The sequence below is a fragment of the Ambystoma mexicanum genome, chromosome 5p (genome assembly GCF_040938575.1).
Source record: "Ambystoma mexicanum isolate Mex_15411 chromosome 5p, UKY_AmexF1_1, whole genome shotgun sequence".
Taxonomy (NCBI): domain Eukaryota; kingdom Metazoa; phylum Chordata; class Amphibia; order Caudata; family Ambystomatidae; genus Ambystoma; species Ambystoma mexicanum.
In genome coordinates, this window is record NC_090930.1 from 424766046 (window position 1) to 424781561 (window position 15516).

The 15516-nt window shown below is 46.0% G+C and overlaps 1 protein-coding gene across 2 annotated transcripts in view; it reads right to left on the minus strand.

Annotated features, from left to right (window-relative positions):
* The window catches only part of PHF6 (PHD finger protein 6), a 518975-nt gene extending 508286 nt beyond the window's left edge, over nucleotides 1-10689 (minus strand). Inside the window, exon 1 of one of the 2 annotated variants that reach the window (XM_069612825.1) lies at nucleotides 10485-10689. The gene's annotated coding sequence lies outside the window, so the exon portion shown is untranslated. Of the gene's footprint in view, nucleotides 1-10327; nucleotides 10432-10484 lie in introns of those variants that run through there. The other variant, XM_069612826.1, reaches the window with a different exon arrangement.
* Between the last annotated feature and the right edge of the window lie 4827 nt (nucleotides 10690-15516).

The window sequence follows — 15516 nt, forward strand, 5'->3', positions numbered from 1 at the left end:
ACCAGGGAGGCTGCTCGCATGGCTATACAAAAACGAGACACCAAGAACAGCAATTAGAGAGATAACGTGAGAAGAGGGCCAAGTCTGGAACACCCAGGAGAGTGTGAACAAGAGATTCCTTAGATTCTACAAACACCTCTATGAAGATACAGGAGAGATGGCAGAGCAGGAGACGTTAGAAGACATTGGATTACCTAAACTGAGTGAGGAAGATAGGGAGAGCCTAGATGCCTCAATCACAATAGAAGAATTAGAGACAGTGGTAATGCATTTGCCCACGAGCAAAGCCCCTGGGACAGACGGGCTCCCCAGTGAACTCTATAAAACGTATAGACAAGAAGTGCTCCCCCTGCTAATTGCAATGTTAAACAAGGCGTTTGAGAAAGAGAAACTGCCGGAATCTGAGGGAAGCGGTAATTATTCCACTCCTTAAACCCGACAAGCCAAGCACAGACTGTGGGTCATACAGACCACTACGCATGCTAAACCAGGACAGTAAAATTCTTACGTCTGTGCTAGCGAATAGACGTAAGCGGGTAAAAAATAAACTCCTACACCTCGATCAAACCGGATATGTCCCAGGTAGAAGCATATCTGATAACCACAGGAGGCTCCACCATATTATAGAACAGGCAGAGGGCGACCCAAGTGAAATAGCAGTAGTCTCGCTAGATGCAGTGAAAGCCTTCGACTCTGTAAAGTGGCCTTGGATGATGGTGGCCTTGAAAGAATACGGGATGGGACCAGGGTACCTGCGGTGGGTGAAAATGGTGTATAGCTTCCCAACAGCCAGGGTCAAAACGGGAGCGATAATCTCAGATAAATGGCAACTCAGTAGAGGCACGAGACAGGGCTGCCCATGGTCTCCGATGCTGTACATCCTTGCACTAGAACCACTAGCGATCTGCCCGAGACAGCAGTACGAAGAAATAGGGGTTCACACTAGGGGAGGACCGCACTTGATATTGTATACGGATGCTATGCTGTTATACTTGCGGTTCCCAGAGGAAAACTTGCAATACATCTTGGAGGTGATGGAGCGCTATGCAACTCTTTTGGGCATTGCGGTGAACCCCAAAAAATCGTGCATGTTCCCCCCGGGGCGGTATAGAGGAGTCCCGCAGGAGAACTTACGCAGACCAGGACATTCAAATACCTGGGGATTAACATACGATTGCAGACAAGCACAAATATAAAACAGTAGGAGGCATCAAGAGCAGCATGGGGTTCTGGGCAAAGCTCCCCCTAGCCATGGTGGGAATGGTGGCCTTGCTCAAGATGGTCCTGCCTAGGCTACTAAATTTTTTTGCAAACATCCCACATGTTGCCCAAACGCTTTATGTAACTCCAGAGTTTATGCAGAGGCTTCTTGTGGCACAACTTCAGAAACCGTCCCTTTGGAAATTACAGAATACGTACAACAGGGGGGTATAAACCTGCCAAACTTTATATACCACCTGGCGGCGCAGTTACAATATGTCGCTAGGTGGCTGTCGGAAGACATTCACCCACAGCTTCCTCATCTACAGACCCCCTGGATACAACAGACATTTCGCCAACAACCTCTGATTCAATAGCTACCATTCAAGTAAATCACCCATCTATTACACTCCTAGAAGACTTTAATATCTGGCTCGATATCCCCACGAACCCCGACTCATCCGTTGGTTGACAGTCTTGATGCACTCAACATCTCCCATCATACGACTGGTCCAAACCACTCAGGTGGGCACACCCTTGATGCAATTTTCAGCTCCCATGACCTGGTTTACGTATCCCACCCCAAACCACTCATCTGGACCAACCACTACGCCATCCCTTTCTCTATCCACACCACTACCCCTCCTCCTACAACTCCCCTGCACCCCCACCCCCTCAAATACTGGAACAAACCTAGCCAAAGCCCCATTCTTCGCCCCCGTGCAAACACCCTGTTAAAGCCTCAACCATCGACTCCTTGCTTATTGACCCACCAATTCCCCGCACCCACTCTGCCTCATCGACCCCGCACAATCAGGCTTCAGACCGCGAAATGGAACTGAATGCACCGATATCGAGCTGGGATGATCTCAAGGTCACTGCAGACTATGAAGCATGGATTCTCCTAGATCTCTCTGCAGCCTTTGACACGGTTAACCACTCAATCCTCCTTGACCACCTTCACCCTCTAGGAATCCGTGGCACTGCCCTCTGGATCGCCTTCTTACGCAGGAAACAAATAATCCTACTCTCACCTTATGTCTCAACTGCTCACTCAGCGAACACTGGTGTACCCCAAGGAGCATGCTTGTCTGCTCTCCTGTTCAACTTCTATATGACCACTCTATCCGGAATCATCCGCATGCACACAATCTCCTGTTACAACTACACAGATGATACCCAAAGGATCCTAATAATTCCAAGTCAGGCATCAACCCCCTTCCCGAGCGTGAAGCCTGTCTCCGCAATATTGATTGATGGATGACAATAAACCACCTCCTTTTGAACCCTGTCAAAACTGAAATCATGGTGTGTGGCAATACTGCCCTTCTACCACATCCGCTCCCATTCCTCGGTCCCCCTCACCTCCCACCGATACAATTAAAAAACCTAGGCTGCACGATGGACTCAGGCCTGACCCTCTCCCGTCAGATCAACATGTCAAAACACTGTCACTACCACCTCAAACTTCTCAGACGCATTTTCCCCTACCTCTCCTACCCGAACAGACTTGCCGCAGTTATGTCCATTGTGATGTTGAGACTGGACTATGTCGCGCTTTGAAACGCTTGTGTATAGGCGCGTTACAAATGCCATATCATATCATATGTCAATTCTCTATACCCAAGAGCCCCGGCATACTAACTCAAACTCCAAAGAGCCCAACTGCTGCTGCAAAACTACTCCTCGCCCTGGGTCAAAGAGACCACATCTCACCAGCTCTCCACTGGCTCCCAGTTGGGACGAAGGACCACCTTCAAGACCCTACGCATCACTCACTAAGCAGTGCACAAGACCGGCCCATTATACCTACAAGAAAAGAAAACCATAACGCCCATCCTGCACCCTAAAATCAAGCACTGGCCTCTTAGAGGTTGGAATCACTAGATGTCAGGATCCGCATGCTCAACCTTGGCCCCAACTCTGTGGAACTCGCTTCCCCTCATATTTGACACACCCAAGACTATATGACATTCCGCAAAGCTCTAAAAAACGTGGCTCTTTCCGTAATACCAACCACGAACTTCTGAAGCAATGGAACCCTAGCAACCCAATGACTGGTGCTCAATGAGATCCCGAACAATGTCATCACTGAATATGCTTATTAATTCGCTATTAAGCAACTGCATGCCCGAAATGCAGAATATCGATCTCCTTAGATCATAACTCCAGGCAAACACTCTCCTCCCATATCACTTACTCTCTACTCTACACCATCACACAATTGTAGTGCAGCTACACCCCTCAATCAATTCAGCGGCCTAGCTGCTCACATACGAACATTACCCCACAAACACCTCAGCATTGTAATAAAAGAGCTACATCCCATGACAAACCGGCCTAGCTGCACACAAGCATCCTACAAGCCTAACGCAGCCAGGACCCAAGCTTGGTGTCCACCTGCCAGACTACACAAATTCAACTGATATCAATACCACCACACCTAATGCTAAGATGCAGCTACCATCAGGCAATTACATCAACACCGAAGCACCCTACTCTCTCAACTGACCTGGAATACAGTGCCAGAGGGTGTTCAACCTACCATCGCTTTGAGGTCATACTAACGATATATAGAGTGCTATATAAATAGCAAACAACAACAATAGCTAGTGCAAATTGTGCACGCCAACGTAAAAGATTATACAGTACTGGGCCAATGAAGGATACAGTTCACTCTCAAAAACAACAGAAAGAAGCAGCAACAAGTATATAGTTCAGCCATCTTAGCAAAGAAGATTAAGAAGTAGTGATGCATGCTTTGAAAAGCATAGACAAATCACTGGTATTCAGGGATGATCGGATGACCTTGCTCTTCAGGGAACACTTCACCTACAAGCATGAATATATAGACCATCAAGATGATCTATCCCCCTCCTCCACACTTTGTTCAACCCCCCTTTATTGTACAATGCTCTGGCTTTCCAACTAGGTTTGTGCTGTGTAAAGTCACCTACATAGTGGTACTTTTTTTGTAAATACACAAACTTGCTATTACAATAAGGTGGACAACATTCTGCAAGCCAAAGACGCAGCGCAAACCGACAAACAATGATATTTCACTACAAAGATAAAACGCAACCACAAACCCATAACTGATGCAGATTTCTTTTAACTGTTGGGAGTGCAACAAAGCACACTCCCCATGCATAGCTACTCAAGCATTCACAAAAGACAGTCTCACCAAAGAAACCCCAGCTCTTACAAACTAGAGACCCTAGAAGCTGGATACAGTAGAGGAGGTCCCAAATAAAGCCTGCAATGCAGTCGCCCATTTCGAAGTACAAGGAACATTCACACCAAAATATGTCACGTATGACGAGCAAATAAACCAGCAGAGAGCCGCAGTAGGGCTCTGCCCAGTACCCATCAGAAGAGCAACAACTATTGAAGTCCCAATACCCAGAAAACCATGGACAGTAAGGTATTTATTAAGAAAAACCTTACCAACAAATAAGACAAAATGAAGATGACTGAGTACTGTCCCGGAAGAAACCAAAAAGGCCTTAATGCAGTGGTCTTCAAACGTTTTTGGCCGGAGCCACCGCCCCCCCCCCCCCCCCCGAGAAAAATTTGGGCAGGTCGGGACCCCCAGAAATGCCAAATGGACAGTATGGATTGCACACCGTCACCTGCTCCCATCACTATCTCCCTCATCCCACTCGCTGTTCTCTCCCCACCCCATCACACCCTGGGCTCTCCCCACTCTGCTCCCACCACTACCCCATGGTTCCCGCCCATTGTGCTCCCACCATAGTCCCTGGGTTCCCCCCCCATCCCGTTCGCAACACCGTCTGAGGGCCAGTGGCGGCTTTATGTGGAGGGGCATAACCATTTCCCCCACAAATGTCATAGCGACCGAGTGTAGCGAGGGAGCCCGAACCAAAAAAGGGGGTTTCCCCCTGTGATTTTTTTTAAATAATGGGTTAAAATGTTGCATTGTAGAGCATACTTTTAACAAAAAAATTGGTAAATAGCCAAACAGTTTGCAATTGGTGCTGGGGGGGTCCAGGGGGCAGGCATGACATTTTTTAACTGGACATCTATGATAGATGTCCAGTAAAAAGATACCATCCCTGTCCCCTAGGCCCCACTGGGCCTAACACAATCAACATGATTATGTGTGTATGCAAGGCGTTGCACATTCATACAGCAATCACTATCATTCACACGAGCATCCATCACCATACAATCACTCATAACATAAGCATACACGCATCCATACATAAAAACATAAACGTACCTTCTGCATTGGCCTGCGTGTGGGTGCTGAAACGCCCTGCTCCAGGCTGCTCTGTCCATATGTGCGAGTAGGCGCAGGAGCTCCCCCTCGGACATACAGTGCCCCAGCGAGCATTTCCAATAAGCTATGCAATGCTGGCGAATCAAAACGCTGCAGCACTTGCATGGCTCAGTGAGCATGTGCGGCTGGGGAACTAAACTGAACTGTCAAAGGGAAACATTGTTTCCCTTTGACAGCTCAGCCAGCCCAGGAGCACTCCATCAGCTGGAAAAAGCAGCTGAGGGAGTGCTCACGGTTTCACTGGGCTGGCTCCTTAGTTCCTCCATAATGGGTGAGGGGCCACTGAGTGGGCGCCCCCTCGCCATTATGGATGAGCGGCCCGGCTCGGACTGGCCTATAGGGCAATGCCTGTACCAAAAATGTAAAATGCTGATGTGGGCCAGTCAAAATGGGCCACCATTTTGGCCAATGTGGACCAGTTTGATGAGTTAACTAACTATGCAGTTAGTAATTTTGACCATTGTTGCTGAATATATCACTATTTACTTACATTTTAACACAAAGCACCCGCTTGGGTACTATTGAAACAGTGGGCCTCATTACAACCCTGGCGGTAGCTGTGCCGGTAAAACTGGCACGGCTGCCGCCGGAGTTGCATACGGGTCCGGCACCCGCGAATGGGCAATTACCGGGTCATGCTGAGTTAGGCGGACCTGATAATTGCCCTTTCGCGGGTGCCGGTACCGGTAGATCCCCATTTGAGCCCCATGGGGCTCAATGGGCATGGGGAGCTCGGATGCACAGGCACTGTTAATAACAGTGCCGGATCATCCAACGAGCTGTGCTCGTGGGTGCCACACATCCTGCCAGGTCAGACCTGGCAGGCTGTCAGGCACCCGCAAGCACAACTCGTACTATGACGGTACGGTAGCAATGGTGCTGTTAGCTTACCGTCACCGTTAACGTACCGCCATAGTTGTAATGAGGCCCACTCTGTGACTAAAGGAATTAATATCCATTTACAACTGCGGGCCACTTTTTCATTGTTGCCCGAGACAGTTTCATGCTTCAGCCCGACCATGTGAGCCACCTCTGCCCATTTCTTCCAATCTAAAAAAAAAAAAATATTATTTGTTTTATTTTTTATATTTCATGTTGAGCTCTCAGGGCCCCCCAGGGATGCACCCGCGGACCCCTGGGGGGGTCACGACCCACAGTTTGAATACCACTGCCTTAATGGAAGACGAATGGTGACGTCACAAGGACTCGGACGGACTCTCAGATAGAAGAAATGATGACCCAAGGATGACACAAAGACGAAACTCCATGAATAAGGATATCGTGAATCTAGAAGAAGAGAACAATGTTGAAATACAAAGAAGTTTAAGCTGAAAGCAGGATGAAGCTGTTCAACCAGCTAATGCCTGTACATATGCTTGGAACCGCAAGAAAGTTAAGAAAACAGTGCGGCTTGCTATGCTAAGTAGAAGAATAGCGCGGCAAGCGCCATTATACATAATCTACTCAAAATGAAGCACAGTATTATAAGTGTGATTCCACTTTGCACGAAAAGCAGAATCAACTCAGGTTACTAGAGGCCATAAAACAAGATTCCTATTCTCGAAAACAAGAAGAGACAGCTGAATCGAAACTTGGCAGATGCAACGCGTGCCATTAGATCCAAGGTCAGACCAATAGAAGGAACGAACAGTAGCCTCGCATAATTGAAACTTAAGAACAGAATATCCGGTCTTTGAAAGGTCGAGATAAGGAGGCGTAGCCAGGTGGCAAGCCGAATAAGAATGAAATACAAAAATTGCGAGAAACTAGACAAATTCATGAAGCGGGCAGCACGTGACTAGCCAAGCGAGAAGAGGCATGGGTTCACTCCTACACTTGCCATCCGCCCAAGCAGAGATATCAGAACTTTTCCAGAAAAAGATAGTTTCGAGGCCAACCTCAGTGAACTAATTGACACAGCCACTAAAGTAATGATTGATTGAAGGAAGGCCGGGTGAACTGGGGGGCACCCTGCACCTGGCTGACCATTCTGCGTGCTGCTAAGCAAAGTGGAAATGTATGCATGGGGTTGATGCCAACCCAATCACAAGGGACCAAATAATCTAGGGTCCTATAGCTAGTAGAACCAATGGGACGTTGTACTTTTAGTGACGTCTACAGTAGTCATGTTGAAGGAAGGGCTTAGATTCCCACCTGACAGTGTTTACCCAATCCCCTCATTCCGTTACCATATACCGGTACAGCACCTATATTAAATTTATCTTTTCCTAACCAATAGAATTGCATATTAACTTTTGAGTGTTACACAGCAATTATGACGAGTTTTGAGTATAAATGTCACTCTTTGTATGAAGTTAGTTGGAGTTGAAGCGAGAAGGACGATCACATCACTGCGGATTTCTATGACTCCCCGTTTTTTGTACTTGTCATTAAAACGGACTCCCTTTCCCAAACCATTGAGTTGTCCTCATCGATTGGTGTTGGGAGTAATAAACCTGCACCCCCATCCATCTCAAAGGTGCAGCTATCTCGTCTTAAAGTACTTCGGAGTAAACCCCAACTCTTATGGGCCAGCCGGGGGTCTCCCCTGTACAATACATTATACCAAAACTTCCACAGCCTATGTTAAACTACTCAAAAAATTGCTAGAAATCCAGTCAACCTCCAATATACCCAGCTAAGAGTCCAGAAAAATAAAATGCTTTTAACAGATTCCACCTAGACCAGGAACAAGATATTTTGGCACCTTAAACCATGCAGCAATAAGGAGTCTGGAAAAAGCAGTTGTACACAAAGCTATACAGAGGATGAGGTCTTTATTCATGGAAAGGGCAGAAACGACCTTGCTTCCTCCTTTCTGATCCAACCTAAACGAAATAACCTGCCTGCAGGAATCGAGTCTATCTGATGCTTTCAAAGTTGTACATGTCCCCACATATTAGATCAAAAAGCAGACAACCTGCCACAACTACAGATAACGAATACAACGATGAGGTTGAAACAATTCGGCACTTGCTCCTCTACTGTTCGGGAACCATGTCAATAGGATGAAAATATCTGCTGCCACACTTTTCCACCTACCATACCCAAAATGAAGAGGTGCGGTGGGAAATATTAATTAGCAGTGAAAGAACTGCTTGGACAACTGCCACCGCACAGACACTGAAACAGATCCTTGGTTCCCTAAACCAGCAAACAAATTCAGCTTTACATCAGAACGAGAGATGTTTTTTCCGATTTCAAAAAGTTCAATTTTTCTGCTGCTTCTTCTTGTAAAAATCATTAATTTGATTCAATCAAGTCCATGGTGGGCCCTCCCAAGCCCGATCACAGTGATGATGATGATGATACAGATGAGATGAGGACAACAGACCCAAGGATGTACAGGCTGATGATACAGACATTATGGCTCAAGTTGGAGGGGTGGGAGGGTGCAGGACCGAAGAACATAGTTTGTGATGTTAACTTGTTAGACCTGAATATGGAAGTCTCAGTTATGGTATTGTTTGATGTGTTTATAAAATAATAAAATGTTTACAAAGAAAAAAAAAATGTATTCAATCAAGTAAATAAAAATAAAAAATATAACTTTAAAAAATGAGGCACAAGGAAACCAGAACTTCTCTCAATTGCCTCCGACAAGTGCACATGGATGACAATCAAAACTAAAAACCGTTGCATCATTGTGGATAAGACAAACTACTATTGTGTCGTACCAGAAGCAATCATTCCTAGGCCTACAGTAACAGGTACCACCTGTCCTAAACGTCAAAAGTGATAAAGAACCTTAGAATTGTTGGCTAAATATAGGCCTATGCAGGGATTTAAATCACGATTGGATAAGCAGGAGCTAAATAAAAGCAGCTCCTGGGTAGACAGCATTAACCAGAAGCTAGTACCTTGCGTTACAACTTCCACATAATATCCAAAAATGTCATTTTGTCTATTATTTATGACCCCTTACGCTAAACATTGTATAGATGTGTCAATGTTTATGTGTCGATTGTCCCAAACGCACCGAGTTCATAGGGATGTTAGTTCTGTAACAATTGACACGAGGAACCAAAAGTAGATCCCGATAGTGGTTGGTGTCAAGCTACAGGGCTCTTCTAGGCTACAAGCCGAAGGCAAAATAACGTCTCCTCCATTTCACACCCTAGTTGTGTTTCATCAGATATCAGCAGGCAATGGGTCGGCTAAGCAGTCTGTAAAGTTGATATTCTAATATCTAACCCAACTTTATACTTTGAAGGATTCAAATATTCCCATCAACATTACCACATTAATTGGAAACTGGGCCAGTAAACGAAAACCAACAGAACACATTTTAGAACCTCTCAACTGGAAGTACAGATTCACCGACAAGCGCACAGCGCCAGCATCTCAACCAGATACCCAAGTCCAGAACAACGACAGTGCTAAACTGCGATCAAAAACGCTACATACAAGTATTGTGCACGACCTTATGTATTAGGTTTTTAAAAGTAACCCAAATCAGTGGACTGTCCAGCAATGTTTTGAGAGCTGTAAAACATGCATTCGACAAGCCGTAAACACGAAATGCAAGCAACTTTTTAAATCTAATCACATGAAACAACAAAACGCCGGGTGAATACAAAACACAGGCTAATCCACATTCAATGAATACGGTTAGCTTTGCGCTCGGCAAACAAAAGAAGCCCCCGTGGGACGAGGAGACGTGCAGCTGCCACTATCCACAGATACCTCAGCGCCAATGGGACGCAACTAACGTCCCAACGCAAACTGCCTGGCCCACCCTTGTATTCAAAGCGCATATACTGGAGATATTGGAAGGCGCGGGAATCCCGCGGAGGGAGATTCCGTCCCTCTTTCTGGCCATACCGGTCGCGCACTACTGCTCACTCGCCCGCTTATCCACCGGCTACAATGGGTGAGCAAGCGCGCGCCCGTACTCTTCCCCGCGGGTCAGAGCATTTAAAGGGCTCGCTACCTTGCGCCTAAGGAGGAAGAGCCCAAAGGCAAAAGAGGAACAGCTCACCTGGGCCCACTGGCTGACACGCAGTCACGTTGTTTGTTTCAACTGTTTTCCCAGCACTGCTCTGTTACTGGACGTTTCCTTTCATTCGGCTACGTTCGGCGCACTGACGTCACGATGATCGCGTGATGGAAAAGGAGGGGTATGTTGCGTTCCGCTGCCTTCTTTGAATCATGCGTGGCGTCACTACTTCAGACCAGGAAAGGGTGAACCGGTTTAGTAGGAAATAAAAGATGAAGAAAGGGCATAACAATTGAAACTGAAAACGGACAAGCAACCATGTAGCAGCATTTTTTGGAAATACTAGTCTTTTTGAAAACACGAAGCATATGAAAAAATAACGATAATTATATTTCTTATTATTTATTGTTTTATAGGTCTAACGAACTTTTCACAAAAAATGAATATACGAAACTAAAATCATGAATTAGTAACATAAGTACATTTTCTTAGTCGTATAAACAATGAATACAAATTTACAATTAGTATACATCCAACTAAACATTAAAATGTACAAAATAAATAAAATCAAAACATACTTCTCAATGGTTATTATACATTTCCCAATGACCAAAATATTATTGTGCTCTGTTTCACCCTTTATGACAACATCTGGCAGTACATATTAAGGTCAGGCGGTAGGTAGCCTCTTAGCCATATATTAGTTCTATTCAAGTAAGACATTTTTAACCAAGATGCACCATGTCATTAAACATAGCTCTCAACTCACACGCTTTTGGCGGGTGTCACCCGCCTTGTAAAGGGCTGCCAAGCCTCCTGCACGCCCATGCATTTCAATGGGAGTCTCACCAGCGAAAAACAAAATCGGGTGGTTTCACCCGCCTTTGCAACACAAATGGTTGAGAGCTATGCATTAAACCTCAATAGTTCAACTTCGAAAGCCTGCCATACCCTCACTGTTATGGCTTGCCTGGTGCCTCGGGCCGCCTCACACACAACACGCACGCATACATACGGAGGAATGCTCCGGCACGTCTGTTGGCTGTAAGGTCCCGGTGGCAACTGCCATCCGAACCATGTTTATTTAACACGTGCATGCGTGAGCCCAAACGAGGCTCGCGCATGCGTAATACCTCTTGACTCCGTAACATCTCTCCCTTTCTTTAAAACAGAAAAACAAAACAAAACATAGTATAACATAACCACACTCAACATGAGTCATATAACTTTAACTCTTTTCAGCAACAACCATCGGAGTCCATGATGTAGTCTCTGAATCGAGCTGGCAGTTGACGTCCTTGTCTGCAAGGATATCTGCTGTTACTCCCTGTAGTTGGCACTGGGGCCTCCGCGGAAGGTTCCCGACTTTCAGGTGTGCTCAGGTCTGGCTGGGTTATCTCTGTCTCTAATGAAACTGCATTTCCAGGACTCTGCTGGTGGGCTCTCTTCAATTTTCTTAAAGAATCACTTGTTCCTGGTTTCGGTCCCTTGCTCATTTGCAGTGGTAACCATTGACCCTCTCACATGAGTTACCCCCATAGGTTGGGGCTCATAGGTGAGAGACATTTTTCCTTCAGGATGACGATTCTTTACTAGCACAGTGTCACCTATGGCAATGTCCTTGTCATGGAGATTTCTCAGTTCATTCTCTTTCTCGTTTCTAGCCAGTCTCTCGAGTCGGACACGTTCATCATCGCTGACTCCTGGTGTTCTCCCCTCCAGTTCGGGAATTAATCCTCTCGGACACCGTCTGAACAAAGCTTCCATTGGTGGAACGCCAGTGGATTGGTGAGGAGTCATCCGATACATTTGCAGGAATTCAAATAGGTCTCGCCGTAATTCTCCACCACCATTTGCAGAGATTCGAAAAATATTGTTTAAAGTTCTCATGAATCTCTCAACTTCTCCATTGGCTCTGGACCAAAGTGGTGTCACCTTTCAGTGCTTGATTCCCCTTTCCTCCATGTATTTTGCGAATTGAGTACTTTGAAACGGCGAGCCGTTATCTGAACAGAGTACCATCGGAAATCCGTGGGTGGCAAAGATCTTTTCCAGCGCCAAGATGGTGTGGTCACAAGCTGTCGATTCAACTAGTTCTACTTCTGGATATCTCGACCATTGGTCTATGACTGCCAGAAAATACATTCCTCTACAGGTGGACCCAAAATCCACATGTACTGTTTCCCACGGCTGCTCACTTCTGTCCATAGACTCAATCGTAGGTGCTCTTTCTGCCAGACTTGCTGCTTGACATGGATACACCTTTGTACGTGGTCATCAACTCTTTCCTCTAAGTCAGGGAACCAAACTTTTGGTCTTAAGCGAGCTTTAGTCTTGGCCAATCCTTGGTGTCCCGTGTGTGCTAGTTGTAGTACTTTGTCAACCAGCAATCTGGGGATCACTATTTGGTGGCCACGCAAGATCAGGCCACCCTCTGACACAGACAGTTCGTTTCTCACCTTCCATAGCGCTTTCATGTCACGTTTAGCTCTAGCTTCTCGTCTGGCATTGTTGCCTAGCACGTCCTTCCTCTCCCCAGTTTCAATTGCTGCCCTAATAATCCGGAACACTTCATCATTGTTAGATGCATTGACAATATCTTGATGTGCCAGGGCTGTAGTCGTAGCTGCTTCCACACCAATACAGACTATTTCTTGGTTTTCTGCAATTTCTTTTTCATCATGTGTACGCCCCTGGTTGGGATGGCGTGACAAATAGTCTGCAGGCTTATTAGTGCCTGGCCTATACTGGAGCTTAACGACATACTCAATGAGCAACAACATCCAGTGTTCTATGCGTGGGGGTGGTTTTGATGACACTCTAGTCATAATTGGGATGAGCGGCTTATGGTCTGTGATAATTGACACCGGCTTTCGAAGAATGTATAAACAAAAGTGGCGATAACCCCATAATATTGCCAGTGTCTCCCTTTCAATTTGAGAGTACCTCTTTTCAGTTTCAGTAAGTTCCCTACTGGCATAAGCAATGGGGCACATGTTGCCTTGCATGTCTGCTTGTGAGAGTACAGCACCCAACCCCACTGGACTTGCATCAACTACAATTTCAGATTCTTTCGCTGGATCGAAGTACGCCGTGGTTTCCTGATCGGAAAGCGCATCTTTGATGTCCTGGGACGCCTTTTGCTCTCTCTCATTCTATGCCCACTGTACATCATTTTTGGTTAACGCTTTGAGGGGTTCAGACAGTGAAGCCAGTCCTTTGATGAACCTGCCGCAGTAATTGACCATGCCCAGGAAGCTTCAAACTTTGCAGGTGACTTTGGTGCTGCTGCTTCACGAATATCACAAACTTTCTCAGGGTCAGGAGAGATCTCTTTAGCATGAACAACAAACCCAAAGAATTCTATATGGTTCTTAAAGAACTCACATTTGGTTCTGTGGAGGGTGAGACCTAAGTTGCTTAGCCTTTTCAAAGCTAGTTCCAATCTTTTCATGTGTTCAGCTTCAGATTTTGCGAATACAAGGATGTCGTCACTCATATTTATTACTCCTTTTAGCCCGACAAGGGCCCCCGATGGTGTTCTGGAACACTTCCGCCGCTGATGATACCCCGAAGCTTAGTCTCTTGAATTGATATAACCCTTCATGGGTAGTAAAAGTGGTGATATAGCGAGAATCTTTATGCAGTTCAAGTTGATGGTATCCTGAACGCAAATCTAGCTTTGAGAATACTTTAGGTCCTTGTAGTTCACTGATGATGTCATCTAACGTCGGCGTGATGTGACGTTCCCTTTTAATGGCAGCATTTGGCAAGCGCATATCCACGCAGATATGGACCGCACCTGGCTGCTTGGGTTTAGGTGCAATCACAATCAGTGATATCCAGGGAGTGGTGCCTTCTACTCTTTCAATGATGTCCATCTCTATTAATGTCTGGAGTTCCTTTTCTACCTGCGCTCTGAGATTGAATGGTATCCTCCTATGTTTGAGAACAGTGGGCCGTACTGTTGCGTCAATGTGAAGACGTATTGGTGCCGCTTTCAATTTTCCTACACCTTGGAAGAGGTCATTATATCTTTCCAGGAGCCTTTCCACGTCCGACTGGTACACCGCCATGGTGAAATGCACAATGTCCAAGGCTTCTGAAGCTGCACAACTTAAGAGAGAATGAGAGCTGACATCAGTCACAAAAAATCGGGCTTTGATAGCATTGGGTCCATGTGCGACCGGTGCAACGAATACACCTTTTATTAGCAAAGGTATGTTGCCTCCAAAATTGTAGATTCCTCAAGCATGGGTGGGCCAGGGAGGGCCTCATAATGTTCAGTTGACAGAACACACACCGATGCACCAGTATCAATTAAGACTGGCATGGGAACGCCCTTATTATCCACAACTGAAGTAGGTTGTCTTCTCTTTTTGGCTTTAGTGTCTATACTGGATTTAAAGAAAATGTCTTCATCATCCTCTTCTTCCTCGGCCAAGTCTAGTCTTTGTATGCCTTGTTCCACTGTCGCCACACTTCTGGATCTCCTAAAGTTTCCACCGGTATCCCTTGCAGGACCTCTGGGAGTCATCAATGGTGCTGCTGCCCTACACATTCTGGCATAGTGTCCCGGTGTGTTACATCTTCCACATACTCTAGATTTCGCTGGACAATCTTCAACGTGTGGCAGATCATATCCGCAATATTGACACGAGGCAGGGGCTATATCCGATCGCTTTTGACTGCACTTGGACTTTGTTGGCATGAACTTCCCCAGAGCAAAGGCCTCATCAGTTTTTCCATGATCTAATGGCAGCATCCATCTTAGCACCTCTGCTTTCTGCAAGGTCATAGGCCCGCCCAGGGCCAGAATTAGTGATAATGTCATCCCTGGTTCACGAAGGATCTGCCTCCTCAACTTGCCCGAGCTGCATCCCTGTATGATCGGATTCTGCACCATACCTTCTTCGTTTTCCCACCTACATGTGCTTGATAATTGGCTCAGTCTTGCACAAAATTCATCTAGGGATTCGTCGTCACGCTATTTTTCTCCACCCATTACAAATCTATCATAGTCCCCATTTGCTATAGGGAGAAAATATTCATTTAAAGCTGCTTTGACTGATGC